Here is a 13021-nt window from a genome sequence, read left to right as displayed (position 1 = left end):
TACTGTATTTGTATAACTTGATGCTGGAGCTTTTCTCCGCTGAAAATGGACCTGGTCCAGTCAGAATTTCCTGGTTAACAAATGTAAAATAAATAAATAAATAAATGAAATGTATAAACATTTAAAGGATTGGCAACAAAAAATATTGTTAAAGATTTTGAATGAATGGTTAAATGAAGTTTTTATGTATAAAGAATTATGTAGTGGAATACGTAAATTCATGTGGAAGAAGGAAGCTAGAAGGGAATTAAAAATGGAAACTGATAATATTGAATAATAATGATTATAAGATCGTTATGAAAATAATACAAAAGAGATTTGAAAGTAAAATGGAAATATTATGGAAAGCAGCATATATAGCTTAAAGTGGAAACGTTGTCAATAATTATTAATGATAGAGAAATTGTAGATGATATTATGAGCAGAAAAGAAGAAGCAAAATCATGATAGGAGACCTTAATGAGGCATTTGATACAGTTGGACATGCAATCTTAAGGGTAATAATGAAATAATATAATATTGTTACAACTGGACATGAAATCTTAAGGGTAATAATGAAATAATATAATATAAGTGAGATGGTTAGGAAATTATGTCAGTGTATAGTAATAATGAAGTAAAAATACTTGTAAATGACTGGTTAAGCCAAGAGTTACATTTAAAGAGTGACATAAGTCAGGACATCCAATGAGTTGTATAGTCTTTGCATTAGTTATAAATGTGACAGTATGTGAAATAAATTACAAAATGAAGGAGGTGGGGTATATAACACCTGAAGGCTTAAAAAATTTAGTTTTGTTAACATATGCAGATAACATGATAATAACTGCAAAAAACAAAATTTGCAGAAATGAGTGTCTACGGATGATAAGGATAGCTTTAAATAAAGAGAAAGGTAAAGGTTTAGGTCATGTGGTAAAGGGTATATATTTTACAATGAATTAAATTTCTGTGTTACATTTAAAATCTGGGACTACAGATGTAAATATAATTCAATGCCAAAAAAAAAAAAAAAAAAAAACAATAGAAGAAATAAAGCAAACATGTCTTTTCTGGACAACACATATATTATCATTCAGAAAAAAAGGATTATTTGATAAATTTAATACTGATGTGAAAAACAGCATACTTAGCAAGTATATTAATGCTGCCAACAGTATTTGAAAAGGAATTATTGCAGATATTTTTTTTTCATTTATATTGGGCTCTAGATTAAACCCAGTAAAAAAAGACAATTTGTATGTGAATAAAGAAGAAAGAGGTTTAGGGTTAATTAACCCAGTGGTATACGCTGCTTCATTAAATTTGTACAAAGTGCTAAAGTGGATAAATAAAAAAGATGAGAGATTAGTAGAAAAACTGTATAACTATAAGTATGATAAATTTTGAGTATGGTAAAAAAGAGTAAAAGAGAAAAAGGGTGTATAAATGAATAAATAAAATGTTACCAAGAAAAAATATTTTATGACAAACAAAAATAGATGATATAGAAAAAGAGAAAAGTATGACATGCAAATATAATGGTACAATATTACTACATGAAACCATGGGAAAATGTAATGGATGAAAAAATTAAAGCTATAAAAATAAGGAACAAATGGTGTAATCGGAAAGTATTATGTCAAGACATTTTTGTGGAGATTGGTACTTGATAAATTGCCAGTAAAAGGAAATATAACATATAAAAGGAAAAGTGATAGAATATATTTACATTGTCAAAAAGAAGAAACTTTGGAACGTGTGTTTTTGAAATGTAAAAGAGTAAAAAAGTTATGGGGAAAACTATGTTAATAAAATTGTTTTGAAGATACAAAAGAAATGGATAAAATAAACATGGCTATGATTAAATATGGATATTATAAGAATAGAAGTAAAGAAGATGTTAAAAGAATAGATAAAAAGTTATTTTATGATATATGTATTATATTGAGTGAAAGAATAAATTAAATTATGTTTAATGGTAAATGGATTTTAGCAAAAATATTAAGTAAAATCAGATGGTGGTTATGGAAAATGGAGTGGGGTCTATTAGGAATGAAAATTTAGCATGAATGTAAAGGAAATTATGAATATGTGTAAACAGAGGTGTATATTTATATATTTGTACATATGTAAATATTTGTAAATATGTAAATATTTTGTAAATAATAGTTTTTTTTGTTTATAAATAAAGGACCCCGACACCTACTCTTTTTTGATAGATGCTGTGGCATGTTTTACATCCATCTAAAGTACCACCAACTCAGGAAGGTTGGTAGGATGCACTCTGTGGGACAAGGCCTTGGTTTAACAACTCATCTGAAAGACAAAACACTCAGGAGTGCAGCGTTCCTGTTTATACTGTACCGCAGTGTCACTAATCTATCTACATGGTGTGAGAATAGAATCCACAGCATTCCGCACTAAAAGTGAGTGTGCTACCTGTTGCACCCCTGCTTCCACTGCAGTTTTGCCTCCTTGTTTCTTGAATACTTACTGAGAGCGCAGCTATTTGCCTACTCACACAGTAGCTTTCTGTCTTAGTTATCCATATCTGATTTACATACACCAGTATATTGTATCCGTGTGGTGCAAGCCATCCACTGCCCTGAAGTGAATCTCTATGAATACTGTTCATAGTCACAGTGCAAGTTCATCATTAAAATTTTAGTCTTCAAATACTAAGAGTTTTAATTAAAACCAGTAAAAAAGATGTTTTCTAAATACTGTGGTAGTCAGTGGAATTCTATTACTGAAGGTATGTGTAACATGTAAACTTTTGAAGGTATGACAGTTAGTACAAAGGATTAAGTTGAAGGATTATTAACAAACTGCTTCCTGTTGTCCAGCATTTCATTTAATTTGCCTTCTGTGTATCTGTAAGTAAGTCACTCAACAAGACAGTGTTCCTGGGTCTCCCCTGAAAAGGGGGAGGGGGGTACTTGTGTCCAGTGGGCTTACCTGGTTAACAAAATGAAAAATAAAACGTAAGTTACTGAACCATATAAAATAATTAACATTTGCAAATGCTATAGAGTTAATGAGTGATTCTTTTTTACATTGTCATATATAACATTAATATAATAAACATTAACAATACAGATTTTATAAGATTATGTCTTAATAGGCTATGCTGTATCACAATGAAGTTCATCTTTCTTTAAATGCTTACAGCTCTATCTGTAATAACAGAATAGTAATTCATACTATCTCCATGTGTGTTCAAGTAGATTGTAAATGTCTATACCTCCATATTTAATACAGCCACTTTGCTTTACTTCCTAATGTTTCTGTACCAATGTAATCTTTCTTATGTAGTGTAATCTTTCTTATGTAGTATCTGTACCATTTTTCCATATAGAATTATTCCCTCTCATTTACATTGCTTTCACCTATAACCTCATTATTGATTATCTATTATATTTGTTGAAATTGAAAGCCCCTCTCCTGGGTTGAAAAGGGTCAATGGATCAGTACATGTGTACAGTGAATAGATATGTGAATATAAACAATAGAAGCATAACATCCCCATCATCAGAGAGGAGCCCCTTGTAATAAATGGAAAGGATACAGAAGTCACCTATGTCTATTGTACAACAGTAAACAAACAGTAATGTGCAGACATGTAAACCAAAATAAAACTTTCTTAGGGGTGCTGACACATCATCCAGAGAGTTGCCTTTAGGAACTAGCTGATGAAATTGGAAAGTACTTCCAAAGAACTTGTGGTAGGAATATAATAATAATAATAATAATAATACCCACTGGTTAACCAAGTAGTACCTTTTCAGGGGCAACCCAAGAGCAATGATTGGGTAGATTATAAGTGATGTATAATCTTTGCAAGTGGGAGTGTGATGCAAAGTGTTTGCAACCAGGATTGTGTCAGTGTGGTTCATTTTCATTTATATAAATGTATGATTGCTTATGTCATAAGTGATGGTTTGATAAATATGTTTCTTCTTTAAAAAAGGGGGCAGGAATTGAATAATTTATGTAATGTTGCTTAGGTTATATGATATATAGCAATATATGTGAATAATTATGTCTGTTAATGTTAATTTAATACAGTTTGATTACTGTTGTATAAATGTAAATTTGCCAATGTCACAAAAGGTAATTTAATAAAGGCATTTAATAAAAATAGGAGCAATGTCTGGATAAGCCACTTGCTCTAGATTGCACAATAGGCAAGTGGTTACTGAGAAAATCAAACACTGTATACAGAAACTACAGCTGCCAGCCTTAATCCTCTGTGATAGAAGACAGTGGCAGTTCTGAAATTCATTTTTGGAAGTAAATTGTATAAATTATACTACAGCAAAATATAAATGACAGTTAATGACTGTCATTAATAGCTCAGTTTCAAGTACTGCAGTATTTTTTTCGGTTAAAAGTGCTAAGCTAGGCTAATGTAAATAACAGGGAATGATCAAGCAACAGATAGAAACAGTAAGCAAACCTGGCAGCTGATTTAAACACCTGCAGTTAGATTTACATATTGCTGTTATGGCAATAACATTAGCAAATTGCTATCATTACCAGTAGGCTAGACTGACTAAATGGCAGAAAATTATCAGGCAGAAGATGACAGTACTGTTCAAATAAATATCTCAGTCAGAGATTATGCAAATAAGGAAATATTGTTAGTGATGTAGCCTATAAACTGAAAGAAAAAAAGGTGAACTGAACTTTTTTCCACAGCAGGTGTTAAATACCATATCAGTTAGCCTTAGTGGATGTTTAATGGCAGCTTTTCACAGTTAGAATGAATGGCATCCTACAGGAGTCACTATCTCAAGTAGGAGGGTGCAGGGCCAACAGAAGAGTGACAGCAGTGAAATTACACTGTCCTTCCCTTCATCCACAGTAAGGGCACCACAAGATTCAGTTCTTAGGCACGCCATAATCTGCATGGATGATCTGTTCCTACTTAGGACTGACCACACTCTGCCATGTCTCTGAACAATATTGTAATCAATAAACAATTTTAGGGAAGTGCACACACACACACACACACACACACACACACACACGCACACAAAACAAGCATTATTAAGAAACGTCTGACTAGAAAATAACCTTTTCTCATCTCCCTACCTTTTTCTTGCCAGAGCAAAATAAAAAATCCAAGTAAAGCTACCTGGTCAGTTTAGATGGGCTTACATTTTTCACCATCTCATCTCTAATGACCTGACTTGGGCAAATGAACCCAGATACTTACAATTATAGATACCTTCTGCAACATATTTCCTTAAAAAATGTGCATGTTTATCCCATATTCCCTTTATCGGAACATCACAGCCATAGTCTGTCCAACACAGATCTGCTGCACATAACTGACCCTTCAATTCCCTCTATATTCTCTCTGTTTGTTGCAGACCACTTAACCCAGGATATTGCTCAAGACTTGCCTCTTCCCTCTCTATATGACCTCAGCACATAATCTTGATTTTTTGCTCTCATCTGTATTCAGTCCTTCCATCTCATACTTTAAGTCAGAGGTTCCCAAAGTGTGGGTCCCGACCCACTGGTGGGTTGCAAGGTGATTTTGTGTGCTTTGCATTAAATATTAAACTAATAATCAGAGCCAGATCCAACACTAGGTGACAAAGGTAGTCACCTAGTGCTCTATGGCTACGGGGCCCACTCTGTCCAAAAATGACAAAAATAAATAAATAAATAAATAAATGCTTCTAAACACCGTGGTGGTGACGTCTTTTCCTTTAAGGATGACCATGTGTGCGTTGTATGCATGCACTCCAACCCGCATGTAAATCCATTCTACATACCTCTGAACTGTCCAGATTTAGTCTCAGTTTTGGTCTGTTTCTCATAAAATTTGTGGTTTTGTGTCAAATCACAGAGGACTGAAGTCACTAAATAATGACATATATATGAGTTTCAGACTTCATATCCTACAGAAAATGCATGCTAATACAAATCCTGTTATTCTAGCAACTTTCTATGTTAAAAAGAGCAATATTTAAACTCTATCCATATTTTTGGGCCATTGTATCCACATTATTTTAGGTTTTGTCGAGATTTCTGCACTGAGTTTGAAAGGTATGCATACCTTTCAACTGTCCAGATTTTTACAGCATGTCCAGATTTTAGCTTCATATTTTTAGCCTATTCCTTACTGAATGTGTGCTTTTCTGGCAAATCACGGAGGACTGAAACAACTAAATAATGTCAGACATTTGAGTTTCAGACTTCATTTGCTTCAGAAAATGCATGCTAAGACAAATGTTGTCATTCTAGGAACTTTCTAAGTTGATAATATCAATATTTATAATCTGTCCCTATTTTGAGACCCCCCCATTATTTTAGGCTTTTTCCAGACTTCTTGTGCTAAGAGGTTGCGAGGCATGGAGGCATGGTATGTAATGCCCTAGATGCAGATTATTTGGTGCATTTTAAGGGGGTATAGGGGTTCTGCATTCCTGAGTGTGTCCTCCTTTGTATAAGATGCCTAGTAACTATGAACTTGTTGCCGGTTTCTCAGTCATTCCCTATTACAATATTACCAGCTTACCAATTTTTCTTTAATGTAATGTAGGCAATTATTTCTTCAAGGGCAGCAAGCACTGAATTTGCAGATGAAACACTGAAATGTAAAGTTGTTTGCCAGTAGCTTCATTAGTCACAGATCTCTTTAGTGTGGAATTATTTGGCTGAATTTTACTTCTGCAGAGATTGTGCTTATTAATTGATACTGGTGGATTGTAATGCCAGAAGTTTGAGTGGCCTTTTATGGTTAAAATGTTCTGAAATGGGCAGTTTTGTCATTATTGGGTCATACATTTTGTTTCATTGCTTATTGGAAAAATGTTCAAAACTACAAATTTAAAACACACTCTAACAAATGGTGCTATATATAATTTGATACAATCAGGAAGGTAAATCAAGAACATATATATGTATGCATAGCCCTAAAAATGTGTGCAAGGAGCCTGTGGTTTGAAAATAGCCCAAAGATAAACTTAATTCTCCACTGTCCATATTCATTTTATTTGAATGTGGGTTTTAATGCTGTTTCAATGAATGTGAGTTTCAATGGCAGAGAAGTTTACTGCTCATGCAAAGTCTGTTTTCATTGTAAGACTGTAATATTTGTTTAGCAAATGTCTGTCAGTGTTTGTGCATTTTATTTCAATATCTGTAATCATTGTATAAGTGAATAAGAAGAAAAGTATGCACACTGATAAGTTTGAACAGTGTTCATGGTAACTGGGGAGAAATAGTATGGAACACTGGAATGGCTGGGGAGGGGGCTTCTGCAGGAGGGGCTGCTCTGAAGGGCCCCAATCTATTACCCTGCCCATTTGACCATGATCTGCATTACAAGTGAATAGTGGGTCATGAAAAATTACCATTTTCAAAAGTGAGTCTCGGCCCATAAAAGTTTGGGACCCACTGCCTTAAATAAACAGCAGTGGTAAGATATTCATTATTACTCTTATCCTGTCTATTGCTTAAGACTGAGTCTACATTCTGAATGCCAGACTCTATCCTTTGCATTACATTTAATATTTGCATAATGACTTGAAGCTGGCAAAATGTTGTGCCTGTGTTAGGAGAACCTAATGGTCTGCTTTTTGTACAGAAATGTAAATAAAAGGTGTGACTTGAGTAGACTAACTCGAGTCTATATTATGTCACAAAACAGAGAATGCCATTTCAGCGACACATAAACAGCAAACAACAACTTCCGTGAATGGCCAGAACACCAATATTTTTCCTAGGAAAAAAAATCGGTAGGCCAACCACACACAAAATACCATACCAAACATTACAAATTGTGGGGCTTTGACCCCCACCCCCCAATGTGGAAGGCTGTGCCCCCACCCCCCCAACTAAATATACCAACTCCGAGATCACACTACAGTGGGGAGAAGGGGAATTACACAACGACGGTGCTTGATGTTTTGCCATTTCGGCGACATAATATAGACCTGATTAACTCATTTATAAAGGGTTTATAATATTACAATAGGAATAAAAATGCAACAGACTAAGCCTATGTAATGCCAACACAACACATCATATGATAGATGAGGCAGCTAGTGAGCATCTACATTTTCATTTTGCAATCGGCAGAGTAAAGCTTTTCCATATATCTTACTAAATATCACCATAACAGGTTTCTTTTTTGGTGCATTTGAGCTGATGTTACTGTTAGTTTGTGAACTGCAGTGAACTGTTTCCCTCTAACCGTACCTGATTTAATTGGTTAGATGCTCAAGTTTAAATTAGTAACCCCAGCAGATATGAAAAGTTAAACTAGAGAAATGTAGTTGAATTTGGAAGGAAATACCTGTAGGGATGAAGCCAAAAGAGTTCACATAATTCTAACTTTGCTATTCCCTTCTATGTGTCATATAACTAGAACTGGGGACTAGTGTGCCATGTCATCTGACCGTCACTATTCCTGCTCAAGACAGAAAAAAACTGCCACTTTACCATTTTACTATTACTATCACTGCCATCAAAAAAACACAAAAAGTGATACATGATCCCTGTATAATCTTTTGGAATGACTTGGCTGCAAATCTTTCCTTATATATCATCTCCAGTGCCCACTAGCCCACTAACCAAATGTACCTCATGACAATTTGTCTCTCAGTTAAAAAAAAATAGCAATAAAATGGACAGAAATCAATAAGCAGTGAACTAACAACAAAACAATCTAAAATAAACAACCTTTGCTAAATTATAATATAAACCTATGATGTATGCAAACTAAAAATAACTGCAACTCACAATATGGAACTCAACCCCCTCACTTACCAGGTATGCCTGCAATAATAAAGAATTGCAGGAAAAAATATTGAGTCTTTTAGGATACAGATGTTATACTTTAAGTATTATGCAGTCAGACAATAGGCAAAGGCTTAATCATAAGTGATGGTAAACTGCCTTGTGGGTTGCAGGATTATGTTAAATAAGCATTATGCCCTTTCGTCATGCAGAGATCTGTCACAAAAAAGAAGCATTCCTGTCTAGAAAAGTTTCTACTGCAACCAGTTGACTGACCATCTTCTTCTGAATGGCTAAAAGGCTATGCAATCCAGCCTGCTTGTCCACCTCCAGTAACATTTTATTTGAACCGCATGAGATGACTGCTCATAGCTTTGCACCTAAGAGTCTGTGAGGCTAGCTTCTCCTTCCATGACAAACAAGTCCCCACCATGACTGTGTTTTATGACACTGGAGTGCGTTTCAGCTAGCCAACTGCTGCCAAGTTCTGATGCTGATTCTAAAGATATGTCCAACCAAGTGCTATTTAGACCCACACAAATCTGACTCGTTTTCCTGGTTTAGATGGTTGGGACCAAATTGTCACTGCTTCTCTGAGTTGTAAAAAGAAAAGGAAAAGCCTTTTTGTTTGAATTAATTTGCTGTTATACTCCTATAAGTATTTTCTGTGTAGGCTACGAACTAGAGATATGATATTTTATCTTTCATTAATAAACACTGTATCCGAAGAAGACTGAAAGCCGAAAGTGCTTATTACCTTGAATAAACCAGAAAATTAAAAGCTCAAAGAAGGATTGCTTTGTGTTTTTATTACTTGATTTTGTGTATATTCGACTCTGTTTAACTGACCACCTGCAAAATACCTACAAGAATACAACAGCTGATTACTTTGAAGAAAAATGCCTTTCCTTTTCTTTTTAGTTGTTGGTTTCGGGGGAGAGTCAGCCACTACACCAGGTTTGGATAGACTGTCTACTCCAGAATAGGCAGCCTACATTTGTTTATTGATTCTCTAAGATGTGAAACATTTCTGGATATATCTGATCACAACTCAAAAAAGAAATCATAGTAATCAAGTAATCACTACCCTATCGCTAACCTTTCATTAAGTAGTTAATAGATCCCTTCTTAAAGGAACATATAGTTCATGATCCATTTCAGCCTCATTTTATAAAAAATAACAGTAGAACTACCCGTACTAGGATATTAAATGAGAATACAGTGGTATAAGATTGATTCTGTTATTCTATACTAGTGTTTTTTTATTAAACTTCAGCATTTAACCTAATTGGCTATATTATCTTTTTGGAGGATCTCCAAATTTACTATGGAATCTCTAGTACATTATTAATAGTTCAAATTCAGTGCGCATGCAATAGCAAACAAACAAACAAAAAAAAAAACAACTGAAAAAAAATGTTATGTTCAAGCTTATCTAAGACCTTGTATAGAAAATGAAATCAAGGCTTAAGACAATAATTAGAAACATGAAAAAGAAAATTCACATAATTTTATTCAGATATTATTAGTGCTACATTAGTAAATGCTGACTCCAAAAAAATTAGAGAGCATGAGTAACTATGGAAGCGTATAGCACAGTCAGTTATCTATCTTATGATTAGGTCAAATGATGGCATACTCTTTAATATTCCAAGCGTAGCACATATGCACATGATATGGTAAATGCTGAGCTGTCTGACTATAGGAGACAATATTCTCATCCGCACTGCTGCTGCTGCTTTGAAATGAAGATCTACTGCCATTTTGTAGCTAATAAAGTCGATAGTCACATGCCTTCATCGTCATCAGTTATAATGGTTTCTGCTTCTTGATCTAGGAACAAGCAAAAATGTGACAACCTTTTAAAAACAGATTGAGTAAAGGGATAACTGTAGTAATGATGAGAATATCAATGATGTTGTAGTAATGATGCGAATATCAATGATGTTGTAGTAATGATGAGAATATCAATGATGTTGTAGTAATGATGAGAATATCAGTGATGTTGTAGTAATGATGCGATTATCAATGATGTTGTAGTAATGATGAGAATATCAATGATGTTGTAGTAATGATGCGATTATCAATGATGTTGTAGTAATGATGAGAATATCAATGATGTTGTAGTAATGATGTGAATATCAATGATGTTGCAGTAATGACGTGAATATCAATGATGTTGTAGTAATGATGTGAATATCAATGATGCTGTAGTAATGATGCGAATATCAATGATGTTGTAGTAATGATGAGAATATCAATGATGCTGTAGTAATGATGCGAATATCAATGATGTTGTAGTAATGATGTGAATATCAATGATGCTGTAGTATTGATGTGAATATCAATGATGTTGTAGTAATGATGAGAATATCAATGATGCTGTAGTAATGATGAGAATATCAATGATGTTGTAGTAATGATGCGATTATCAATGATGTTGTAGTAATGATGAGAATATCAATGATGTTGTAGTAATGATGTGAATATCAATGATGTTGTAGTAATGACGTGAATATCAATGATGTTGTAGTAATGATGTGAATATCAATGATGCTGTAGTAATGATGCGAATATCAATGATGTTGTAGTAATGATGAGAATATCAATGATGCTGTAGTAATGATGCGAATATCAATGATGTTGTAGTAATGATGTGAATATCAATGATGCTGTAGTATTGATGCGAATATCAATGATGTTGTAGTAATGATGAGAATATCAATGATGCTGTAGTAATGATGAGAATATCAATGATGCTGTAGTAATGATGCGAATATCAATGATGCTGTAGTAATGATGAGAATATCAATGATGCTAGCATATTTGATTTGCAAAGATAAAGAGGACTGGTCTGTAGTATCCACTTCAGCAATTTCATACCTGCAGCCCAGGAATGAAACTTAGACATTCAATAAATGCCTCATTCTGTTGTTATTATGGGGGTGTTACCAGAGTCATCTTCATCTCAACATTTTTACTTATTCCGGGTCTATATTACATGATCGAATGATTAGGTGATCGAACACCTAAACATCGACCACGTAATAGTGAAAACAAAAAACAGCGAATGGCCACTTTAATGCAGGGAAAGATTTCCCTTGGCCGTTAAATGGATTTTGCCATTTTCTCCACTGTGAAGTGATCTCGGAGTTGGTATATTTAGTTAGGAGGGGTGTAGGGAGCATAGCCCCCACTTAGATTGGCTGCAAAGTTAATTTTTTTTTTTTTGTGGCAGATGTTAAAGTTTCCCGGCGGCGATCGCTATTTTGCAGTTTGATATTATGTGGTCGATGGTTAGGTGATCGATCACCTAATCATTCGATCATGTAATATAGACCCCTTATTCCATACCCTAGAACTGCCTAAGTCACTAAAGAATCACAGATTTTCTTTACAAAATACAGTATGTTTGCATCACAGATTGCAAAATTCCATTCTTGACATATGTTAAATAAATAAATAAATGTGTCAAATTTTGCTATTCTGTTCTATGCTTAAGTCATGAGGCACCCACCAATAAGTTAACCTTTCTATTTATTTAGTTAATTTTTTTCATCTGGGAATATGTGGGCTAGGGGTAAAGCAGCAATGTGTGCATTTCTCATTATAATTTAACATCTGGCAAAGATGCCCTAGGTTGCTGCAAGTGTAGGTGGGGGGCTGGAAGTACAAGGGGTGAAGGCCTCGATATTACTGATAAACAGCATGGAAGCACTGTTGTGGTACCAAACTTTAAGGATTTTATAGCTACAGCACTTAACGCAACATGATGTGATGTGATTCACGCTACCTTTGTATTTAAATTCATTCCTGCCAATGGAACAAAATTAACTTATCACCTCACAGTTCAAACAAATGTTCATTATCTCCAGAACCATAAGTGTTAATAGAAAACTCTAAACTGAAAACTATTCAGTGCAAAGTAATCTTTACAGTGATTGCATTTATTCACTTCTATGTCTTAAAACTGGATTTTACAAGCCACAATAAACACACTTAAATATTAGTTTTATAATGTTACATAAAAAGCTTATGATATCTGTGCAACCATCCATCAGCAAATATACTGCCAATAGTGTCATCTTCATACATCTGTGAGCTTTCATATAAGACTAAGCAGTTCTGACTGTGTTACTTCATTGTTGAGATACTTATAGAAATATGAAAATGATTACAATACAAATAAATAATATAGAAATAATGTTCAGTATATCTTTATCTGCACTCGACACAGGTCAAATATCAGTACAGTCATGTTTGCCATTGTCCAAAATTT

The sequence above is a fragment of the Protopterus annectens genome, chromosome 2.part2, assembly GCF_019279795.1.
Source record: "Protopterus annectens isolate FY-2018-M chromosome 2.part2, PAN1.0, whole genome shotgun sequence".
Lineage (NCBI taxonomy): Eukaryota > Metazoa > Chordata > Ceratodontiformes > Protopteridae > Protopterus > Protopterus annectens.
Note: the sequence above shows the minus strand (reverse complement) of the source record.